The 25,372-nt window shown below is 36.3% G+C and overlaps 1 protein-coding gene and 1 long non-coding RNA gene across 2 annotated transcripts in view; both read left to right on the top strand.

The window, feature by feature from the left end:
- The window catches only part of HDAC9 (histone deacetylase 9), an 857,715-nt gene that overhangs the window by 123,940 nt on the left and 708,403 nt on the right, over window positions 1-25,372 (top strand). The window lies entirely within an intron of this gene.
- The window catches only part of LOC129523798 (uncharacterized), a 37,143-nt gene continuing 26,803 nt past the window's right edge, over window positions 15,033-25,372 (top strand). The window contains exon 1 of the long non-coding RNA XR_008667422.2: window positions 15,033-15,447. This is a non-coding gene — a long non-coding RNA (uncharacterized lncRNA). The remainder of the gene's footprint in view (window positions 15,448-25,372) is intronic.

Here is a 25,372-nt window from a genome sequence, read left to right on the forward strand (position 1 = left end):
CTTCTAGAATGGCCAGACTGAATTGCTAGCATTTCAGCAAAATTGCTCTACACACAGTGTTTCCCATATCAATTAATGACACTTACTTCTAATTGCTCAGGCCAGAAATTTTTGAAAAATCATTGAATGTTGTCTTTTCCTCATGCCCTAAATTCAGTCAGAAACTCCTCTTGTCTGTACCTACAATACATAAGGAGAGGCCTGTTATTCCTTCTCACTTTACAGCTACCCTCACAGATCTATATCACCACAATCTTTTGCTTAGATTTTCAAAATAGCTTCCTAATTGGCCTCTCAGCTTTCACCCCAGAAACTCTTCCTAGCCCCACCGTTTATTCTTAACACAGCTGCCAGAATGGTCCTGTTGAGTATGAATCATGTTGTATTACTCTTTTTCTCAAAGCCCAGCAGTGGCTCCCTATTTCTCTTCCAGAAAAAGCCAAAGTCTTACAAGGCCTCAAAGGCGCTGTATGGTATGGTCCTTGCCATCTGTCTCACTTCATTCTTTTAACTCTCCCCTTCGTTGAATTGCTGCGGTTGCAAGAGCCTCCTTGATGTTCACTGGACCTGCCTCAAGTGCTCCCACCAGACATATTTTATCCTTGAGCTTTTCTCTCAATCTGCATGGTCAAGTACCTTTATGGGCTTGTTTACGTGGCCTTTCCCTTCCTCGGGTGTTTTCTCAGAAGTCACCATACCACTGAGCCCTTCACTAGCCACTCTATTTAAGATTGTAACACTCTCATTCCATGCTTCGTTTTTGTTTATAGCACTTCCTATTTTCTAACATACCTGTCATTTACCTCTGTTTAGTGTACACTCTTTATTGTCTGCTTCCCATGATAAAACATAAAGTTTGCAAAAGCCAGGATTTTTGTCTGTCTTATCCACAGGCATATCCCCAGCACCTTGAAGAGTACAGGTATAGTAGACTCTCGGTAAACATATGTTTAATAAATGAATGAATGAATATGCAATTGTTCGTTATGTTATTCTGTGTATCTATAATGTAACAATTTAAAGAAAGCACCTGGTTGAGAAAGATGCCATGGTTCAGTGGTAGATAATAAAAATAATTGCAAACATAGTATACATTTTTATCAGATTTTATATCTCTTCTTATACTATAGCTTGACTCCATTTTTAACCTGTATGAAACTAGGAATGGAATTAACGGTAGGCCAGGTGTGCACATTGAATAGGTAGCTCAGAGTAATGAAGGAAAAGGCAAGAAAGAGCTTTGCCAAGAGCAAGTGTGGTATTGATACAGTATTTCCTTTATAATACCCTTTAAACTCTTATATGGAACCTTAGAAAAACACAAAATCTCCTATTTTCTACAAATACTTTAGAATGTCTTGCCTAATGCATTCAGTTTGTGTCAGCTTCTTGATAGTATTTTAACACATCTTTCTGTAATTGTTTTTTAAGTGTGGCACTCGAGTTTTCAGGAGTGTTCTGAGCTGTGATTGATCATCATACATGCATTTTGAATAGGGACATCTGTCTCTGCAGCATATTATGTCTCCTGACATGCCATTTCTCAGCTTGACAGAGCACCTCTAGAGGGCATAGGCTTTAATAAGACAGAATATGTGACTTTTTTTTACTTCCATAGACAGTGAGTGGTGTTACATTTTATAATGAAATAATGAATAGCTGAAGTGACAGCTTACCCAATTTGCCTTTCTTCGTGAGCCAAATATAAAACTAGAAATAAAGCTTATTCATTTTAGCCTGTCTAATATTTACTTCAAAAACATTTTAATAGGACAATATTTACTAAATAAGTTTTCTTGTATTCATAGTTGACAGTGACAAAAATGGTTTCTTTGTCTTTTTCTCCTAAATTTTTCTCTTTTTATCCTTATCATTTTTTCTATACCTAAATTTTTCTTGCATCCTTTTATATGAGCAAATTGCCTCTAATCTTGAAACATATAGTTTATTAATTTGATTTGAAATTTATTTTGATATTATTTTTACCAGTCATTCAGTAATCATAGATAGTTACACTGTTTAAAAAAACAAAAAAAAACACAACACAAAACAGGCACAAAGCTAGATGAATGAGCGTTGTGTGGACTCTGCCCTAGAGGAGACCCAAGTTTAGTGTGAGAAGGAGATAGAAACAATGATAAAGTTTGTGCACTCCAGAAGAAGTAGGAGCGATCGCCTGTGGCACTGAAGAAACAGTGGCAGGCTCTGCTTGGATGGAGGACACTGGCCAAGTGGTCAAGTTGGCAGAGAAGGCAACTGATCCATGTCTTAAAAAGTGCATGTGCCTTTACCAGCAAAAAGGAGACGAGATGGGGCAGACAAGCAGAGCAGCAGGTGCAAATTGGAAGAGTGGAAGGTTTTGGCCTGTTGAAAGAAAGATGAAAATTACTTGTACCTGGAGTAGTAGGTGTGCAAGGTGGGAGGAGGAGGATGACAGATGAAGCTGGAGAAGTAAATTTTTATTTATACATAGAACTTATAGTTCTTTTCTTCCATTTTGATATTGTCTGCCTGACTCTAGTATCTTATTTTACACCCACAACTGCAAATATCTCCCAGTCATTTGAAAGAAGACTTACTGGAAGTCATTTTCCTACCTCATTTTCTCATTTCCTGACAACTTCTTTCAACTGTCTTGATTAATTTCCAAATATGGGAATATTTTCAGGTCCCATGGTCAAAGATTTTGTTAAAAAGTCTTACCTCTGATTCAGCTAAATGGTTAGTCAATTTACTAATTAATAGGAAATGCTTTGTAGTTATAGGTAATTAACATGTTAATAGTTTAAATAAAATTGATTGATTCTTCTCTTTGCTTGGTTAATTTAACTATCCCAGAGATCAAGTTTTAAAAAAGCTTGTTATCGTGTAGCTTTATGCAACTAATTACTGTTAGTCCTTTACCATGTCTATGTCATTGCACTTGCTTCTTCAGCTAGTGACATCAGAACCTTCACTTCACTAGCAACATCCTACAAACAAGAAGAAGCACCATCTTGAACTTCCACAGAAATCTCTTCCTTTCGGAAGTATTTTAATCATTACTTCACCAGCTATGTTCCACTTCTGGATATTTTGGTAAATTTTCCGAGCATTTAGAAGCCACATATCACTCCTTTCAGTTGCAGGAAATTGGCCTTTTATATCAGAACACTGTGATCTGTGAAATGGGTACTCAGTGACTTTAGAACACGTCAAGAGATTAGCTTCGTGTCTAGAGTCTGCCTAAACAGTTCCAAGGTGAGATTTGTTATTTCACATTTAGCAATGATTTAAAAACAAAAACATACACTTTGAATGGAGTGCTTTATTAAAATAATGGAAGAACATGGTAGAGGAAGAACTCCCTGGGAAGAGTTTAAATAGTATAAATAGCTTTGCTGAGAGAGCAACAAAGTTCTGTGTTGTGCTGTTGCCACAGCAGCACCAATAATTCAAAACAAGGAAATGGAGTCTCATATTTAATATAATACAGACTTTTCCCTAGAACTTCTGTGGTCTAGGGTTTTTCAGGGATTGGCATGTTTACATATGTCTAAATTTAGACATGCCTTTTATGTAATATGATGAAAGAGAAGTACTTAAAATTCTGTATGATGCAGTTATTTCTTAAACTTTTTTTTTGTTTTAAATTGACCAAATTATCAGGAATTTTCTGTGCTGAAGTCAATGCCCCAGGACATTGTGAATTTATGCATATGAAGGGAGACATCATCTCTTATGCACCCCACATTTGATTTTAAAAGATCACTTTGAAAAGTATGAAGCGGTGTTTAGTAATTCGAGGAAGAAAAATAATTTCTTTTCTATTGAATATTCTATTGAACATTCTATAACAAGAGTTTTCTGTGCTGTGGAAGTAGGTACTCTGTTCTGAAAGTCAGGATCTGGAAATTCAGAAACACAGATACGGACGTTTGGGGAATTTTAAAGTAAATTTTATATGTCATTTTGGAAATAAATTAGATATTGGACCAATCTCGGGCGTGGACAGAATTCAATTCATCATTCAGTAAAGCACAACTAAATCTCTACCAAATAACAAAATCCAGTCATAATAAAAGCTCGCTTACAAAGAAATGTTTGACTGTGGCAAACTGCTTTTTATTAAACGTACTTGACACAACACAAGGAGATGGCAGTGTGCTTTCCGACTTTCAGATTATTGTTGTCCCAGTGTTAGTTACTTCATCTCGCTGCCTGCCTGGCTTTTCCACCACCAATTTTATCCTTGTTCTTACTAAAGAGTAAATTTGTAGGCAAGTTTGATTGTTACGGGATAAGAATAAATGAAATGGTTAGGGAAATTTTCATATTTTGGTCTTTTCTACCCAGTGACATCATGATGAAGATGATGCAAAAAATTGGTCAGATATGTGTCTAGTATGAATGTGTGTTTGCATTTACTTCTTTTTTGAGGCAAAGTCTCACTCTTGTTGCCCAGGCTGGAGTGTGCAGTGGCGTGATCTCAGCTCGCTGCAACCTCTGCCTCCCAGGTTCAAGCGATTCTCCTGCCTCAGCCTCCTGAGTAGCTTGGACTACAGGCGCCCGCCACCACAGCTGACTAATTTTTGTATTTTTAGTAGGGATGGGATTTCACCATGTTGGCCAGGCTGGTCTTAAACTCCTGACCTCGTAATCCACCCCCTCGACCCCCCAAAGTACTGGGATTACAGGGTGAGAGCCACCATGCCCAGCCACATTTACTCATTTCATAAGGGCAAATATTGCCTAGAAACTAGTTTCAAAGAGGCCTAATTCATTTTTTATGTAAATTGGCCAAATATTATTTCTTGCATGAAAGCTTTATTAAGGAATTATGATGTAATTTTTCATTTATATCTTCTGGCTAGTGTCGAAAGGGGAATTCTGAGTGTTGAAAGGGGAATTCTTAGAGATGTAAAAAAATAACTGAATTACCCTTAAAAAGATTGAAAAGTTAAAAAGCAAATAAAAAGAAAATGAAAATATACTTATCCATTTAGCAAATATTTAAGGACCTACGTCAGTTACGTTTCTAGGCACTGGAAATAAAATGAATATTGAAAAAGACAGGATAGGTTCATGAGACTTATGTATAATCAATATTTAAAGAGGGAATTTGGGCCAGGCACAGTGGCTCACCCATGTAATCCGAGCACTTTGGGAGGCCAAGGCGGAAGGATTGCTTGAGCTTAGGAGTTTGAGACCAGCTTGGATAACATAGTGTGACTCCATCTCTACAAAAAAGTTAAAAATTAGCAGCTGGGTGCAGTAGCTCATGCCTGTGATCCCAGCACTTTGGGAGGCCGAGGTGGGTGCATCACGAGGTCAGGGGTTCGAGAACAGCCTGACCAACATGGTGAAACCCCATCTCTACTAAAAATACAAAAATTAGCTGGGCATGATGGTGTGTGCCTGTAATCCCAGCTACTCAGGAGGCTGAGGCAGGAGAATCACTGGAACCTGGGAGGCGGAGGTTGCATTGAGCCAAGATCGCTCCATTGCACTCCAGCCTGGGTGACAGAGTGAGACTCTGTCTCAAAAAAAAAAAAAAAAAAAAAAAAATTAGCTGGCGTGTTGGCATGCACTTATAGTCCCAGCTACTCAGGAGGCTGAGACAGGAGACAGGAGGATAGCCTGAGCCCAGGAGGTCAAGGTGGCAGTGAGCCATGATTGTTCCACTGTATTCCAGCCTGGGTGACAGAATGAGACCCTGTCTCAAAAAAATAAAAATAAAAAAGAGGGGATTTGGATAATAAAATAACTCATTGAGATGGTCTAATATTGTTATGACTTCTCCTTCCATTTAATCATTTATTTAGGCATTATTTATCATGAGCACATCAACATTTGTATCTGCCCTTTTCTTCTTTGTTCACTTAATGGTATCTTTTCCAATTTCTCAAAAGGAAAAAGAATTAAATGAACCTCACATGTCATTTGAAAACAGAGATAGTATCCATTCCAGGCCTCTGTTTTATTTTGCTCTTCCCCTCTCCTTGACACTTTACTTTTGGGCAGATGTGCCTGAGGAAGACTTGGTGTAAGATGATACAAGGTGGCAGAGGTTAGTTTGTGACTCTGAGAAGACTTAGTCTAAGATGATACAAGGTGGAACAAAGCTTAGTTTGTGAGTCTGAAGCAGAATCAGGAAGTGATACGCAGTGTGTTTCCTGGAGGATAATAAACTTTCTATATGATGACCTTGTTTTATCATGGTATTAGTGAGCATCAAAACTATTCACTGACTTATATTCATATATTTTTCTCAAGAGAAGGAAAATACTGCATGGGTTTTGCAGCCAGTCTTCCTGTTCAGATTTACTCTGCTTAAGTACTTAATTTAAGAGAGAGAGAGAGTTTGACAAAGGATTCCATAACTTCTAGTCTTCAAATGATCAAAACTGAGGACCTGGTGAAGGTTTCAGGAAACCACTTCTTTAATTGATTCTCTTTCCATGTGAAATGTATTTCAAAGGATAATAGCCTACGATTTGACTCCAAAGCTTCAGCGTAGAAGAGGAATTCTTCTGGCTGAACTATATAGCTAATGCTCAATTACCTTAGCTTCTATTGAACCGTATTCTAAACACCTTCCTTTGTAACCATCACCTTGTGCAGAAGTCTGTATTTTTAGCCTTTAAGCAGAGCTCAAGCACTGTATTTAGACATCTGACTTGAAGACTAAAATTTGCTCAGTGAGCAGAACAAATGTTCAGAAAATAACATTTCAAGGTTAGAGTTAGTGTCCTGAATAAAACCCCTTTTCTTCTTTTTCTCCGTATTGAATATAACATAAATAATGTACCCTGACTGACTTTTAAGACTAAAAATCAGAGAATACAGTGAACTTGGAAAGGGAAGAGAGCATAATTAAAAATTGAAGGGGCTTCTGTTGAACAGTTGTTTGCCTGAAACTAAGTACACGTTTTATTCTTGACTCAATAGGATTATGGATCTTAAAAGGATTTTTAAAACTATATAGTAAAGTGTTTAGAAAAAGGGCCTGAATAAGCCTGCAGCTACTGTAAGAAATATTGAAAGAAACACACACACTCACAGAATCATCATAATATCCTTCTTAGTATGAGGAGGAAAAAACTAAATACTGTTTATTGCTAGTAGTTACAGTAATTGTATTTATCAGGTTTTGACTGTCTGCAATGTGTTAGTCACTGTGCAAGGCCCTGTATATAATAAACCTTATTTAATATTCACAGCAATTCTATGGAATAGGTATTATAAATCTCATTTTGTAAATGAGAAATAAAGTCCAGAAAGTTTAATAACATTCTTAAGATTATATAGTTAGTAAATGGAAGTATATTGTGAATATTTCTCAAGAAAATCTCAAAATGGTGCCCAAGACTCCCTGTCCTTGAGAAATAAAAACATTTTACTTCTTAGGGGAAATAGATGAGAGTGATACATTGTGATTGTTATTCTTAAACAAGACAATGCAAGGTCCCGGGACCCTTTTTTGAAAGGGAAATGACATATTTGCACTGAGGGAAAGTGATTATCACTTGCTGAGCATTTCCTTAAGAATTCTGCTCACTTGGATTATGTGTAATTTGGTGAAGAATTTATCCCCATGTATTCCATGAGGCAAAAGGATGTTGCAATTGCACTTCACAGTGCATCCATACCAATCCACCGGGGGAAAAATAATAAATGAGTCTGGGTACTCCCTTCTCTTGGCCACATGGTTGATGTTGTAATCTTCACTCTATACAGCCAGTCACCTTGTGAACAGAACTAGCTAGAGCCCAGGACTATTTGATTGATTAAAGATTCCCACCCTTAAAATTAGGACTGAAAGACATGTTAGAAATTCTGAATATGTTTTAGGCCCTGCATTTGAAAGGTAATAAATAGGGCATGTGAAACTCTTTGACCTTTTTCTGGTTCTCAGTGCCTTGAAATTTCTATCTCAATTTTTTAGATACTCAACACTCTAACCCAGCAAGGGGAGATATTTCTTAGTGGGGCATAGTAATAATATAAGAAGAGTGTATTAGTCTGTTTTCACACTGCTAGAAAGAACTAGTTGAGACTGGGCAATTTAGGAAGAAAAGAGGTTTCATTGACTCACATTCTGAAGGCTCAACAGGAAGCATGACTGGGAGGCCTCAGGAAACTTACAGTCATGGTGGAAGGCAAAGAGGAAACAGGCAGCTTCTTCACATGGTGGCAGGAGGGAGCAAAGGGGGAAGTGCCACACACTTTCAGACAACCAGATCTTCGGAGAACTCACTCACGATCAAGAGAACAGCTTGGGGGAAGTCCACCCCCATAATCCAATCACCTCTCACCAGGCCCCTCCACCAATATGTGGGGATTACAATTCGAGATGAGATTTAGGTGGGGACACATAGCCAAACCATATCAAAGAGACTGAGTAAAGCAAAAGTGAATTAGAGATTTATTTTAAATGTAGTGGAATACCAAGTTTATGTAAAGCAGAAAGTTTAACAGTGGTATGGCTATTATTTGGTGAACTGATTATCATTCTTTTTTGCATAATAGGTTGTGAGTACACGTGGCCCAATGGTATCTTAATTCTTCATTTGAAATTCTAAAGGTTTGCATTTCATTTTTGTTAAGCATGTTGCATTACTCTAAAACAGATTTTAAAAGAAAGATACTGAAATATAATTCCATATAGTTACTGAGTCATTGACTTTTTCAGAACTCTTTTAGGTAATCACCCTTATTTATAGATGGGAAACATTCAGCTGCAGAATTAAATGATTTGCTCAAAAGGAAACAGGAATAAATGGCAGAATCAACCACCTAATACTTTGGATTTTTGGAAAGTATTAAAAATAAGCAAATCAGAACAACAAAGTTCTCCATTTCTTTGTTTGTGGAGTATTCTCCCCTCTGGCCCCAGCAAAATAAAAAGTTAGAAAGGAGATCCTCTGGAAGTTAAACCAATGTGTTTAAGGTTAAACCCTGCCTCATGTCACTTGTACAATTTACACAACATTCGTTTCCTTAAGTGCTACCATAATTTTGTGAATGTTAACATAAAGAAGTCCAGGAGGCCACCAAATTGTTCCCCATTGGCTTTTTGTGTAGTGTAGGATAATGAGGCAATTTTTGCTTTGTCTATATATATTTTGTGTATTACTTGATTTTATGATCATATATTGTTTGTGTGACTTTACCTTTAAAGTCAATAGAAATATAAATTTAATTTGGTATTTACAACACACATATACACACACATATATATATATTTTTTCATCAAACATTAGGCAAATGATGGTTACATGAAACATGAAACTCTGGGAGTACTTCTGTTTCACAGGTTCAGATCCTGTGTCCTGACTTTTGGTTGAGAAAATATAGGCTCAGTTAATGTATTCAATTGTGTACTTTTACCCAGTTTTCCATTATCTCCTATTTCATCTTCCACCATAGTAACTTCAGACAAGAAAAGTGTGTTTGAAGACTACCACGGGTTAACTACCTGTATTCCATTATAAAATCTTTGTATATCGTGTTAGTCTTTGGTTTTGTGGTCAGGATCGACTATAATGAATTCTGGTTCTTGATTTACCAAATGTGAGAACTTGGCCAATTTATCTAATCTTTGGGTAAATTAGTCTCCCCATGTGTAAATTAGGAATGAGAAAACTTAACCTTTAGGGTTGTTGTGAGAACTAAAAGAGCTCCAGTTTGTCCAGTGCTTGGTTTTATAGGGACTAGATACAGGTAGATTTCTTTCTTCTTCATTTGATTTAAATCCAACACTTACTCTTACTGTTGTCCCAGGTAAAATTTTAAAAATTCATTTTGCTATAAGTCAGGCATGATTTTCAGCACTCTGATTTAAAAAGTAATGTGATTTCTTGTGGAATAACTAAAATAAGGACCCACTGACAGTTGTTTCCACATTAAAGTTGGGTGGATTTCACCTAAAGCTTCTGAATTGCCAGACAAGCTTCACTTTATCAAGGAGAAAAATTAAAATCCACTAAACCAAAGTAAAATGAACTAAAATTCCAGAAGCTAAAGGACAAGTAAAGGACACAGTCTTCACACTCTGGGCTTTTCTTTTGGTGTTCTTTCCATTGACTGTGGGATAAAATTTGGGGGAAATTGTGAGGGTGTGAATGGCAAGTGTATGTTTGGGTTCTAAGACTTGGGTCATTAATACCAAGTCATAATGTATATTTTTCTATCCCCTTTCTTACTCAGTATTGTTCATTTTTTAGTGTTATTCAGTATTTTCAGTATCATGATTTGTAGAAATTTTTATAATAATGACATAATTATACCATAATTTCTTTTACTATTTTCCTTATATTGGGAATATACACCATTTGCAGTTATTCAGTGACACTTTAAAGTAGCAGTGTGATGGACATTCATTTACATAAATCACTATCCACATCCTTGATTTTTTTTCTTTGGAAATGATTCCTAGAAATAGAATCACTCTTAAGGAGTGTGAACGTTTTAAAAGATTCTTGATATAGTGTGACATTTTTTTCCCTGGGAAAGGTGTACCAATTTACACTCCTACCAGCAGTGTTTTTCACATCATGTGCTTGTCATTATCTATTAGCATCAATGATATATGAAAATGTTAATGTTTCATAATTTAAATTTACTTGCTTACCAGTGAAGTTGAGTGTTATGTCTTATGTTTACTAGAGAAGACAGGCACACTGGAATGCTCCTTCTTTTCAGCAAGTACATATTTAGACACTTTGTGTTCCAGTGGTAGTTTTTCTCATTTATTTGAATATATGTCAATAAGCAAACTCTTGGCTAAAAATAATCACCTTAGCACTAAATTTAGTCAAGTGTCAAAGGCATTTTAAAGAGACTAAATTTGGGATGCATCTCAGAAAAACATACTGCATGATACTATGCTAATGAGATTTTCTTTTTTTGCTGGGCAATTGGTAATTTTGTTGTTCACCCTGAGTTCCCCAACAATGTTGAACTAGCAACTTTCAAACCTGTAAACATTTGCTTTTGTAATCAAAATTGAAAGATACAATTGAAAGGAAAGATTTAGTTCACAAACTGTATAATCTTCTGATTCTGCAGAATTGAAATGAATAAACTTGAACACATATTTAAGAACTCAAGCTCTAGTCAGCATATAACTTAAGAGGGAAAAGGTTGAATTTCCTTTCAAAATAAGCACCATGCATGACCATGCTTCCTAAGAAAAAAAGAAAAGGTAATATCTCTAAAAATTGTATCATCATTATTTTCATACCAGTTACCATGGTTCAATTAGTCCCTCTCTATAAAGTCTAGGAGTACATTTTTCTAAATTGTGAAAATTCAATAATAATTACATATATAGTAATATGTATTTATATAATATTATATAATATGTAAAATAATAATTATATATAGTTTATATAAATGTGTGTTTTAAGTGGTCTTATTATGTGTGATATTTCAAGGTGTAAGCTTATTTTTCAGGATATTGTGTTTTGGTACCTAGGAGGATCAGCTTTGAATCATTTCTAGTTACATATTTCTAATTTGGGGGAAAATCAGTTTTTATAGGAATAAAATGTGGTCCAAGTCTTCAGCAGAGTGAAGGATAAGACTGAATTATAAAAAGAGAGGTTTAATAAAGTATTTTTTAAGCCTTAGAGGAAGTTAATAAAATAATTTTATTGAATTCCATCATGACTCAGCTTCTAATATTAATTTTGTAAATAGGAAAAAGGTAATTAAATTACTAAAGCACCTTCATTTTAAAGGTTAACTTTATTATTATTGCTCATAGGAAAGTTTATTTTTTACCACTTTTAGAACACTAGGTCTTTTTAAATTGATGCACAATTCATTTGCGTGCTTTCTATGACACGCAGTCAGACTTGCTTCCTTCCTGTGTGGGCTCTGACTATCTAATAAAAGAGATAATGTAATGACTTACATATCTAGAACACAAGGCAATGATTCCATTACCTAGGCATATACCTGTTCTGATTTGCAGACAGTTTAATTTTTACATCTGATCTTTAACTAGTGCTTCAGATGAAGCAGAACTGGGTATTTGAAAGGAATTTAATTTGTTTTGCCCATTTTAATGGTAGTTTTTTTCTGAGTGTATTTAAAGAGCTTTTTATAACTACCATCTTCCAATTTTTAAAATGGAAATATATTTTCTATTGCTTATTTTTTTACTGCAAAGCCTTATGTGTTTATTTTAGAAAAATTAGAAAATACTGCAAAGAAAAAAGAAAAACGAAAAAATAATATATTCTTAGAGAATTCTCATTAACATGTTGGCAGATACTCCAGTTTATTCTATATAATTCCTATATACAATAGGGGATCAAAGTACTTGTTACACTGAATACCATACTCTGACATTACATATTTTGTAAATGTTGTTATATGTTTTTGATTGAGCAACCAGTAATCATGTTAGCCTGAAGACAAACTTTGCATAGTTCAAAGAGTGTTTGCCAACCCTTTTTTAAAAAGGAGGTTTCACATAAAAATCCAGATGTCCACCTTCTCTTGATAGATGGGGATTCTGTGCTGCTGGGGCTCAGAATCCTGGTTGGCCACAGTTGAGAGCAGATGGCCACAGTTGGCCTTAGCCAGCCGGACCATGCACTCTGCATTCAGCGCATTCCTGCCCTGGTCTCCTTCACATCTTGATGTGCCTACCTGACTCCCAAAGCCAGCTGTTTGAAGGGTAGTAGTTTGTCTAGGGTAGTGCTTTTCAATGAGGCTGTACTGGCCCCTAAGGGAAGACTGGAAAGTGTTTTCTGGATGCCGCAATGCTTGGAGAGCACTACTGGCATTTAGTGGACTAAAGTCCTGTTATGTGAGGGGACTGGACCCGGAAGTTGTGTCCTGCATTTTCAACAATCCCTTTGGGTATTCATATAGGTGAAACACCTGTTTATAATTATTTGAGCCTAGAAACAAAACTGGTTGCACATATAAAAACTGCTTTAATTCAATTTTAGTATACGTTGAATTTCCTAAGACTACAGCTACTGTATAATTTCAGGTAAAATTGTTCTTTGCTTTGGAAGGTTTACTGTGCATTGTTCACCATTTGGAAAACCATGTTGCTGACAACAAGGTGGCTCATGGTATTTGAATAACCAACACAGTGCAGCTCCATCAGTGTTCATTTGTAGCACCCTTGTTCAATATAACAAAAAGCAAAATTAACACTCCTTTAACATTTTTTATGAATAAGAAATAAATATCAGATCTTATGAGAGAATATTAATTCTTCTTTGTGTGTTCTTTACTTTTACCATCTGTAATTTGCCTTGGCATGTTATCTAGACTTCAGTTACTCTTATTTTCCTTTTATCACTTGCCTGTAAGCCTGCTTTATTGTTTCTTATTCTAATACTAAATTTTAGCCTAATGTCCATGTAACCACTCAACCCTCCAGTCTTTCACTTTCTTACCCTCTTGAAAGTACTGGCTGCTTATTACTTCTCTTTAATTCGTATTTACTTGTTGGTAGTAGGGCAGGCATCAGATGACTTCCTCAATATGTAAGTTATGCTCATGCCTGGAGCACTTTATAATTAAAAAGAATATTCTGTATAGAGGTTGTTTGTATAATCTATGAGCTTTGTGTTAGGTTAGTAAAAGCGGCATTACAAAATACTTGTTTTTAAAAGTGAAGCTTTGTGCTTGAGCAGCTTAATGCTCTAGGTGACCATCGAGAATATACATTGGTCCTAAAGAGGCTTACAGGCTTCTAGAAAGACATTACATAGAAATAAGTTATGCCTAGACTGAGAGGATGATGAAATATGCTCCAGGATTTCAGAGAGGGGCAAGTAGATGTGTTTGAATGGGTAAGGAAGGCCTGTGGATGAAGCCGAGGAGGTGCCACCAAGCCTAGATGCTTGGGGAAGCTGTTAAGAGTTTTGGAGAAGGGGACAATGAAGCAAAGTTCTCTCCCTTTCTTTTTCACTTCCCCCTCTTCTTTTTCTTCTAGAACTGTGTCTTTTCTTCTTTCTTTCCTGAAGATGCAAAAGCTACAGATGTAAGTGAGAGGGACTAAAGCCAGAGTCATGACTGTGAAGTATTGATTTCAGGTATTTGTTCTCACCTTAAACTCAGACCAAATATAAAAATATGACCTTGGGGGCTTAGAATTGTGCAGTTTTTGTTCTTCAAGAGAAACTATTGGAGAGATCTCAGAGCAAGGCATTGCTTGTATTTCCCTTCAGTGTAGTACTTAGATTTTCATTTTCTTAGATCTAATTATAAAAGAGACTTAGGAGGTGGAAAATAAATTCAATAAGTCTTCAAAGTTTTTCCTTTATTTTATAAGCTAAGTATCACTGAATTGGGGGTATACTAAGAAGGGTATCAGTGACAGAATTGCTAGTTTCCTCAACCTGCCTCAGCTTATCAAATTTAACTCTTTTTGTGAAACTATTACCACATGTAAATATATTTAAAAAATTAGAATTTCTTTGAAGAAACATTTTCCTAGCCAATCAAAAGCAAGAGGTAGTGAGGCTTCAGGATGATTTGGTTTTCAGACTTTTTTTTTCTAATGCCACAATCCTTAGATATGGTGGGAAAGGCACTTCAAAGTGAGTACTCCAGATTTAATTCAAATGCACCCATTTAAGTAGCTCAGAAAATTGCATAATCTAGGGTTCTGGAGTGACAGTGTTTTATATGTTGAAATCTTTTGGAGTGGGATTGAAACAGCAAAATCATTTTATTTCATTAAAATCGCTCTCAGCCTCTTCTTTTTCCTCTCATTCACTGCAGGCCTTTCCATCTAAGAAACAATTCATAGCTGCTTCTTCAGAGGATGTCTAATTTTCCCTCATTCAGAGGGACACATTTGGTACTTTGCCCTGTGTTTTAATTAGTAAGCTTCAGAGAAAGAACGTCGTCGGAGCCAGGGCGCCCAGTTGTGGAAGTTTCTATATCCGGTAAATTGGATCCATTCCAGGGCAGAATCATTTATCAACAAATGAAACACCAGCCACTTCCCACACGTCCTCTGATTGCATTAAAAAATCACTCCCCTTCCTACCCAAATTGAGTATACTTAGAGTATGGAGCTGACAAACATTCTCTTTCCTTCTCCTCCTCCTCTTCCTCCTCATTCTGTTGAATTGCTGGTTTCTGTAGTCTATTAGGCTTCTTATTAATAGTAATAAAATGTTCATTCATTAACTCTCTCATGCCTGCATACCAGCTATAGTCACTGTCTTTGCCCCCAAGTTATGCAGTCTTTATAAAGTTGTTCAGTAGCAGGGAAATGAGTTGGGAAAACTGATATTGCATCTGTAGCATCAGGTACTATTTAACCAGTGGGAGGGACTGATAAAATTAGCAAGTTGACTAACCACTTCCCTTCCTTGTGGCTCTTTAATATTATAACGGATACAGAAAAGTTCAGAAGGACTGAGCTAGTTTGCGAAACCACAGCACACTTTGCTAAAGAGGGAATGCACAACAAAACGGGTAAGTTTCTTTATTTTAATCTTTTAAGAGAACTGTGAAAAAGATAGTGGGGTAGATGTTTTTAAGTCTGACTCTGCAAATCGTCTTTAATAATTTGTAGGCTGTGGAAAGATAAACTTTTCATGAGGAGGGAAGTAACAGTAGCAACAACAACAACAAAAATTACATTGAGCAAAAAATTCAACTCTGAGAATGCCTTTATTATTTCAGACAGACAAGACTAAAGTATTTTGGGGAGAGGGTTCTTGAATTAGTAAAAATATTGATGAATAAGTTCCTGTACTCTGATTTTTTGAAATTTAGCCTGGAATTGTCAGCAGGGGCATTATCTCCTGAAGCTGAATGTCCGTCTAGATCCTGAAACAGCTTAGTCTTCTGTTGTCTTCTTTGTGGTTGAAAATGTTTGTTGCTTTTAACTCTTTTATTATCAAAAATTTCAAACACAAGCAAAAATAGAGTGAATAGTATAGAGATTTCCCATGCATCTACCACATAGCTTCAACAGCTATGACTTCAGAGCCCAGGTTGTGTAATCCACACCTCTGTGGTACACTCCCTCCTTCAATCTAGTTGAATTGCAGCATTTTGAAATATGCCTATTGTGAACATTAAATAAAAGAGGCCTAAAGTTTCCTAAAGGCTCATACCAGCTCAGCAATATAAGGTTTAGAGAAATATTATTACATAAAATTGAATTATGAGTCATAGAAATCACAAGTGAGTTTCCACTGGTTGTTTTACCAGTGGGAGCAGGAGTAGAGGATAGTAGATATTAAGATTGTAGTCTCTGGAGCCAAACTGTTTGGGGTCAAATTTGGTTCTATCACAATCCAGTATCCTTAAGAAAATTTCTTAACCTTTCTGTGTCTCAGTTTCCTCACCTGAAAATGAATACAATAGCACTGATCTCCTGAGCATGAGGGATGATGAACCAGTGCATGCCAAGACTCTGAAAATTGCTGGGAACATAGAGTGCTCACTGTTTGTTAGCCCTACAACTGTTGGTCAGAATTATTAGAGTGATGGTAGGGTTGTGATTTGTCCAAGCAGAAAGCCAGAGGTTGTATCTGAGCATATTGGGCTGTCTTCTGACCATTGCTTTTTTCCTGATTATTTTATAATGCCAGGCTAGGAAATGTCTCCATTGAGATATCTTGCTTGCTTTTGCACCCTGTGAAAACTCCTTGCTCTTGCTTTCCCCCGCCAGCTCTGAATTAATTCTCTCTACAAACAAAAGTTATCTGAGCTTGTCTTGCCCACCCTCTCACTTTGAGGATGAGGGAGTAGAGATTGGTCTAAGCTCACAGAGCAAGGAGTAGATCTAATGGAAAAGACCCTGTCATGGGCTTCATGGACTCCTCTAATGTCTGTTTGGAGGGGCGCTGCACTTGGGTTTAGGCAATACTGTTGGGCCTGAGAGGCTGCCTCATATCTGAGCTCTTATGCATCCATCTCTGATGTAGAGGTCTTCCAGGGCTGCAAGTTGCTCAGATACTTTTTTCATTACTAATGAGAATGGTGAAATTCTGAGGATGGCAACAAATGGATGGTGAGGACCTTCCCTAAGCTATTTTTTTTCTATACTATAGTAATGGCTGTCATTTATTGAGCATTTACAATGCACCTGGCACTGTGCTATGTGGTTTTCTTATTTACTCCTCCCTATATCCCTATATAATACTTAATATTAATATCTTCATTTTATAGAAAAGGAAATTAAGGTGCAGAGAAGCTAAGCTACTTACCCAGCTCATAAGAGACAGCCAGGATTTTGTTCCAAGTCTGTCTGACTTCTTAGAGCGTTTGTCCACAAGAAATAGGTTTGTTCAAACATGTGCACTCGAAATGCTTCCGTGGTTTTGCTCTTAGGCTTCCTGAAGATGAAAGTCGTCAGTATTCCTATAAAGCAAGCTGAATGGAAAACCTTTTCTCTAGTAATAGTTTTCCCACAGTGAATTTTCAGAATGCCTAATTACAAGCTGGAAATTTGTCATAAATTTTGACAAATATAGAGGTGGGTGGGGATGGTGTGGAGTTACCACTGTAAAAAGTAAATATTGAGCTGACAGGTAAAAAAAAAGAAATGCTCTTTTAGTAAATTAACCATGTTTCAGTGGTGGATTTTGTTTTTAAGGCCATTTGTCTCTCTTGAGTTTTTGTAGAGGAGGGTGAAATATATCTAAGTCAGTTTTTGAGAACATGCAGTGCTGTTGTAAAACAAATGATAAACACTGATGCGCTGCAGAAATAAAAATTGGCTGAATCTTCTGGGAGGTGCTGAAGAGAACTGGGACATGCACAGTCAGACATTTTAGAAACCTGGAATTGACTTGAAGTGCTTTATCTTTTACATTACGGGTACAACTGCAAAAATAGAACTGAATGTGTGAATGAAGAGAGAGGTTAATTTCACAACTTTGGAGAATTTTTTTCCCCTCCAATAGAGTAATGGTGTTTTAAATTTTTTTTTTCTTCACTGAAGGGGACATGGTCTAAAATTTAGAGCTAAAAATGCAAACATCAGACATAAATGATTGACTTGCCTTTTATCAGGCAATCTGATACAATTTGCAATCGTTCATTTTTCCTTCATTGGCTACAGTACTTTTGTCATCTTGACAGAATCAGCCAAGCTTTACCTATAAAAATATTGGAAGAGATTTGAAATCATATGATCTTTTTGCAGAAAAAGAAAAGGATAAAGGGAATTGCAGCTGCCAGTATTTGGGGGGAGTGAAGTGGGAAGGGTCACTGTTATGTCACATTCTTAGATTCTTTTTTTTTTTATTATACTTTAAGTTTTAGGGTACATGTGCACAACGTGCAGGTTTGTTACATATGGAACCCATCATTCTCAGCAAATTATCGCAAGGACAAAAAACCAAACACCGCATGTTCTCACTGATAGGTGGGAGTTGAACAGTGAGAACACATGGACACAGGAAGGGGAACATCACACACCGGGGCATTCTTAGATTCTTAAACCTTTGAGAAAGCAGAGCAGCTCTTTAGTACTGGCCACTGCAAACCATTTTCCAGAATTGTTCCATCATCTTGGTTTTTTTCTTTTTCTTTTTGTCTCTAATGTCTTTATCTCATAAGAACATATTCACAACCTGTAAAGCAGGGTTTAGGGTAGGAAATTTCTGTATTTGTCTGTCATTAGAGACAGATTCAGAGTGCCATTTAGCTTGTCAGTGTCCACTTCTTTGTGCAGTAATGTAATTTCTGATGGGGTTGGTCACCCACGGGATTACTGCATACTAGTGCCTTCATGTTTACAGATTGTTTTCTATCCTGATCTTTAACATTTGTCAATGCATTATGTCACTGCTATTATTAAATGTAAAAATTTAATAAGTTTTAAAAATCAGTAAACATTAGTGCTTGATTTAAATACTTGATTTAATTATTAACTTAATAATTTAAATTTTAATAATAAAATGTATTAATAGTCTTGAATAGATAAAGCATTGTTTTCCCTTGAGATGAATTCTGTCTTCATTTGTTCTTTTGTCCATTTATTCACAATTGCTTAGCATCTCCTGCTGGAGATCCAGAAATCAATAATCACAGTTTGTGCCCTCAGAAAATTCACAGGTTTGGGGTGAAAAAGAGTTGTATGAAATAAGTGATGCTATAGTTCACAAAATATATTCTAACTACATTGTACTGTCTACATTGGGAGAGAGGGTGTGTGTGTATGGATAATCCCAGACCCTGGGATTAGAGAATCATGGTTCAAAGCCCATTACCCTCTGGTTTTGGGTATTTAACTAATGTTCTTAGGCCGTGGTTTCTTCACCTGTAAAATGATACTGAGCTGCTAGGGGTGTTGTATTAATTTAACATGTGATACATGTTAAGTATTTATATAGCATATCCTATAGTCTTGGGGGATCAAGGATAGTTTCTCAAATGAAGTTAACTTTAAACAACCTGAATGGCATAGATGCTTCTAGTCACAGGGAACTGGATATGACAAAATGGAAAAGAGTTTTGCCTCTTTGAGAAAGAGAGTAAAGGTCAGCATGGCTGAAACATGTAAAAAGTGGGGAAGTTGCTTAGAGGTACTGGCAGAATCCAGATCGTGCTGGGCCTAGTAGGTCATGTTATGCAGCTGCATGTTGTGCAAGTGCAATCAGAAGTGATTGAAAGGTTTACACGGGGAGTTGCATGACCTGAATAATATTTTTAAACTAGTTGCAGAGTGGAGAATAAATTCGTGAAGGCAAGAGTAGACACATGGAAATAGGTTAGAAAACTATTTCAATAGCCTAGTCCAAAAATGATGGCCACTTGGATTAAACAGTGTCAGGGGTATAGGGGCAGTGGACAGAGTGAGAAATACTGTATAATTAATAGGACTTGGTAAACAATTGGATGTCATTGGGGAGCATCAATTATGATCCTATGGTGTTTAGCAACTGGGTCTAGTGAGATGTCTTGTATGAAGATGGGAAAATTGGAAGAAGAGCAGGCTTGGACTTCTCAATTTACATGCTTTTGAAACATTCAAGGGGAGATGTCAAGTGGGCATAAGATGTCATGTAGATGTTAACTGAAGCCATGGAAATAGATGTGATCACTCAGAGAGATGGGATGAAGTGAGAAAAGCTGAGGGCCCAGTACTTAACCACTGGAAATTCCAAAATTTAGAGGACAGAGGAGAAGCAGCCAGTAAAGGAGGTGGATAAGTCATGGTCAGAGAAAAGGGAAAACAAGAAAGTTGTGGTTTTTAAGGAAAACAAAAGAAAATAGCATATTCAAGAGAAAGGAGTGATTATCCCTGTCAAATGCTAAGGAGCTAATAAATAATCAAAAAACACCATGGAATTGGTATCATGGAGCTCACTGACATAAAATAAATAGGCAGAAAATATAATTTCTTTAAAATTGCATTGCATTTTAACATACTGACTAATCAGTTTTACTGTTGACTAATTGAATAAATATATGAAGACAATAAAAGAGACATATTATTTTCCCAAGTGGCAGTATATTTAGAAATTATCTTACTTCTATCTTTACATAACTGTATGGTATACAAGGAAGCAGTAATAAACTATGCTGGTCTAAACTTACTTCCTTGGAAGTGCAAAAGTACTTGAATTCAGCACTTTCTTCTTGTGTATTCCCAATATCAAGATTACCAGGTACCATTGCTGAGGGAACCATTTGCGTAGACCAGTAGTTCTCAACCGGGGGTAGTTTGGTACCCCAGAGCACATTTGGCAATGTCTAGAGATATTTTTGATTATTACAGCTGGCAGCAGGTAATCTAGGGGGCAGCATCTAGGGGGAAGAGGCCAGGGATGCTGCTGAATATCCTATAATGCACCAGACAACCCCCTACAACAAAGAATTATTTGGCCCCAAATGTCAATAGTTGAGAAACCTTGACATAGACTAATGCAGACCTGCTCAGTGCCTAACATCAGGCCTTGGCAATAGTAGATCTTCACTAGAATTTTTCTGCAGGAGAGTGGGAGATCCTTTACTGCCTTTTTTTCATGGTCTACCAATAGGTTTGTGTAGTAAGTGATCTTTGAATTTGGTTTTTATCTCGAAACTTCTTTGTAAAAAACAAAGTGAATAAATAAAAGTATTGTGTACTCACGTGAATTACCTCTGCAGAATTTTCAATAGAATTTATCTATGTGGTTAAAAATAGAGGACAGTGCTCCACCCAGTGCATGTTAGACTTCTTACAGCAGAACTGGATTCTTTATGCAAAGTTAGTTCCTATGCTGAAGTGCATTTTGGAGAAGTTTCAGTATTAAAACATACTTTAAACATTTAATAGATTAATTTTCTTAAAACCTGTAAAGATCTACGTCTTTAAAAATAATAAATTTTATTTTCTCTTGATTATAACATAATTCATATAGCTCATATTTGTGTGTGTGTGTGTAACTATAATAAACTCTTAGATACCTATAACTAAGGCAGGATATGGAATTTAACCATTATCAATAAAACCTCCTATGTGAATTCCCCTCTTGGCCAAGGAGAAACACAATTCTAAATATTTTGTTTCTTGTTTCCTTATGTTAAAATTCTACTACATATATATGTATTCCCAAACGAAGTATGAAATTAGTTTTTAAAATGTCTATGCCTGTAGGATGGATTGGCAAGGAGAGCCATGGAAAAAATAAAACAAACTCAATGGCTATTTGAGAAATGCAGACACATGGCTTTGAGACTTGGCACCAAGCGCGGGGGCAGTGGCACCATTAGAAAGAAGTAGACATTTCTGTGACTGTCTGCCTCTGTGTAGAAAGGGGGAGCCTAAGGTCAAGGTGACAGTGGTTTAAACACAGTGTTAGAATGGAGGTTTTATGAACAGAATCACAGAAGGAGGCAGGGGACAAGAAGCACACAGGCTGAGACAGACTTTGTATGCGGTGCCTTCTTTCAGGAAGATTGAAGTGCCATGTTTATTGTCTAGACTTGTACTTGCCATGGAAGCAGGACATCTGAGAGCTTGCTCTGTCTGGGTAATTCAAGATAGAGAGTTAGAGACGTCATTGTTGAGCAGTAGAGCTGGAGGTGAAGATCTGAGAAACTTCCGTGTAGGTACGAGTTGAAGCCACATGAAAGGAAGAAACCTGGGGACAAAAAGCTTAGGGAATTCCCATAGCTAATGGTGGTATTTAAAACACATTATAAGCTTTTGCTATGGCTTTTGCTTATTTTTATTTAAAAACTTTTTTATTTAAAAAACTTTTAATTAAAAACTGTTTTATTTCCACGTATAGGCTTCCTCGGGCTGTCTTTACAATATATGTTATGGTAGGGGATTATTAGGCTGGCACAAAAGTGATTGTGGTTTTTGCCATTAAACGGAGTGGACCAAAGAATTTTGCACCAATTCTTTGGTCCATGTCTCTGCATTTCTCAGATAGCTGTTGAGTTTGTTTTATTATTCCGACTGCTCTCCTTGCCAATCCATCCTACAGGCATAGACATTTAAAAACTCAAATTTCATACCTTGTTTGGGGATACATAAATACATAGTGGAATTTTAACAACATGTTAACTTTTTGAATGCTGCAATAACATTCTAAACTAGGTTAGATTCTTGTGACAGTAAATAGGATATTATGGTTTGGCTTGGAATTCTTGTAAGACTTGGCACAGTTTTTAGTCCTGATCCAAAGGAGTTTAGTCATCAGAAGAACCACCAGTGGCACAGTAAATGTCAGTGCTAGGTAAAAATGTGACATCAACAAAGTTTGTTTCTAGGGCTGCCATTCTCCTTTTTGTTAGTTTCTTTGGTCCTACATTTCTTCATCTTCACAATAAGAAGTTGGTCTGGATAATGTGTCAAATCATTGAAAAAATGTTCTCTGCTTTTTAACCTTCATGACCTTCCATCCTGCCTAAGGCCTGTGCCTGGGGGATTTCACTCTGCCCTTTCTTCTCTCACAGGCCATTTAAATGTTACAGCTCTAAATTCTTTTTTCTCAGAGTCCTGCTACTTACTAATGCTAATGTGTCAAGTCTGTATTATTTCCAGTAATTCACAATACACTGTGATTGGCATAATATATTCACTCCCAGATGGCTTCTTCACTGGGGGTTTCACTGCCTGAACCTAAAGTGGTGCTCAATGGTAGCATGGCAGAGGTAAGCTAAACAGGGTGATATTGTTATTATTTATTTTCACAAGTACTTTTCTGATCCATATTTATCTAACCTTTATAAACATAACATTAGAAATGTAAGACCTACATTTTTATGTTTTTCTTACTTGAGATAATTTTCAAAAGTTTTTACTTTCCAGTCAATGAACTTTCTTTGTTTAGCTTGTATTTGAATTGACTGTTCTTAAGTCAATTTTTATGTGACAATGTTGCTACATAGGACACTCTTAGTCATATAGCTATAGCTGTGAGTTGGTTTAAATATCCCATATAAAAAGTTATAAAAACAAATAGTAAAGCTGTTATTATGAATTTACCTATAGGAAAACTGAAATTTTATTAAAAATTTCATATCAGCATTTTGTGATTTTGTAACAACACCGTGAACTAAAACCCAGTAAGTAGGAGGGAAAGTGTTCTGTATTTATAGTTAAGATTGTATCTGTTAGATTCAAAATGATGAGTTAGATTTTAAACTTATTTTGGAGCCCAACTATTCTTGAGTTTCCAAATGAATAAAGATATTTATATAATAAAAATTCAGTTTATTGTTGAAAAATGAATTAAGATGACAGTAAATAACCTCAGGTGTAGGACTCTGCATTGTAAAGTGGTACATTTAATGTTTATGCAAGAGTAAGATTTTTTTTTAAATTTATTTTAAAAAGTGATTAGCACCTTGGCTGTTCAACTCTTAAGATTTTTTTTTTTTGCAACACTGCATAAAATTTGAAGTATTTTTTGCTTCAGAATTTGACCTACTTAGAAAAGTTCTGATAATTCCAACGTAATATATTCCTTGTTTTGTAAGCGCCTTTGGGTAATGTATTGGAGAGACAAGTAATCTCATCAAGAAGCGTAATGGACCCTATCACATTTCAAGATATATTTTTTTTCCTAGCACTTCTGCTTCAAATTTAGTCTGTGTTTAATGATACCACACTTTACTGGCGAGGGTACTTTTCCAGCAGTTTAACTCTCTTTGCATACAAATGGTTTTTTGGGTCTGGCTGCCATTACTGATCTTTTCCTTGAAATGAGGTGACATAATTTGATTTTTTACAGTCAGGAAAAAAAGGTTTAGTTCACCTTGAGAGGTTAGAGAAAGAAAGGTTATCATTGAATGAAATGCATGGCTTGATGCCATTTGTAAAACAGGTTGGTGCTGGCTCAAGAAGGCGGGAACAAATTCTAACTTGGTTGAAAAGTATGATTGGCGGAGGGGTAAAGGAAAATCTCCAGAATTAGTCATTCAGGGGCTCTGCAATGTAGATCTGAAGCAGCGCGGAGAAAAGGCTACCAATCCACCTTCATCTTAGCAAGCAAGCACTGTTCCTCTTCTTGATTCCAGGGAGCTACGTATTTAATCAAAGATGTTAAATTTTGAAGGCTTCTCAAGAGACTGTCATGACAAGGAAGATATTCTTTATTATCTCTTTTTATTAATGAAGCAGTTGAGGTCCTAAGAGACATTAAGTGACTTTCCCAGGAACTCAGATACCACCACCCTAAAATTCAGGTCTTCCTCCCCTTACAGCAGCCTCTCTCTAGATCAAGCTTGTCCAACCTGTGGCCTGCGGGCCATGTGCAGCCCAGGGTGGCTTTGAATGCAGCCCAACACAAATTTGTAAACTTTCCTAAAACATTATGAGATTTTTTTGCAATTTTTTTTTTTTTTTTTTTAGCTCATCGGCTATCATTAGTGTTAGTGCATTTTATGTGTGGCCCAAGACAGTTGTTCCAGTGTGGCCCAGAGAAGCCAAAAGATTGGACGCTCCTGCTCTAGATATACTGACTTTTCCAAGGAATGTCAGGGGTTAAGATCCGTTTTTAATTGGTTCCACTCCTGGTGGAAGGCTTTCTTCTATACATGTCAGGTTTTCTTTGACTTATCAATACCTTCATGAAGAAACAATGAACTGAAGGACATTTTAAAAGCAGGTTGTATAAGCCACTAAAAAATTTTGAATAATGCCTAGTCTCTGCATATAAGTAAAAAAAAAAAAAAGCAGTTTAACAATATGTTAATTATATGTAGACATTATTTTTATCACAGTAAAATTAAGACATACTACAAGAACAAATTGACTTAGTTTTTCAGTTTGCAATTATCTTCCCAGTTAAATATAAGTAAAGATCTTAATAAATGTAACATTAAAGTTCTTGAACTATATACCACACACCATTCCACATAAACAGACAGGTTATATTAAAACTACAAAGCCGTATTTTGTCTGTGCTTGCTAGAAAATAAATTTCGCGTATATTCTAGA

Source organism: Gorilla gorilla, chromosome 6, assembly GCF_029281585.2.
Source record: "Gorilla gorilla gorilla isolate KB3781 chromosome 6, NHGRI_mGorGor1-v2.1_pri, whole genome shotgun sequence".
NCBI classification, from domain to species: Eukaryota; Metazoa; Chordata; class Mammalia; order Primates; family Hominidae; genus Gorilla; species Gorilla gorilla.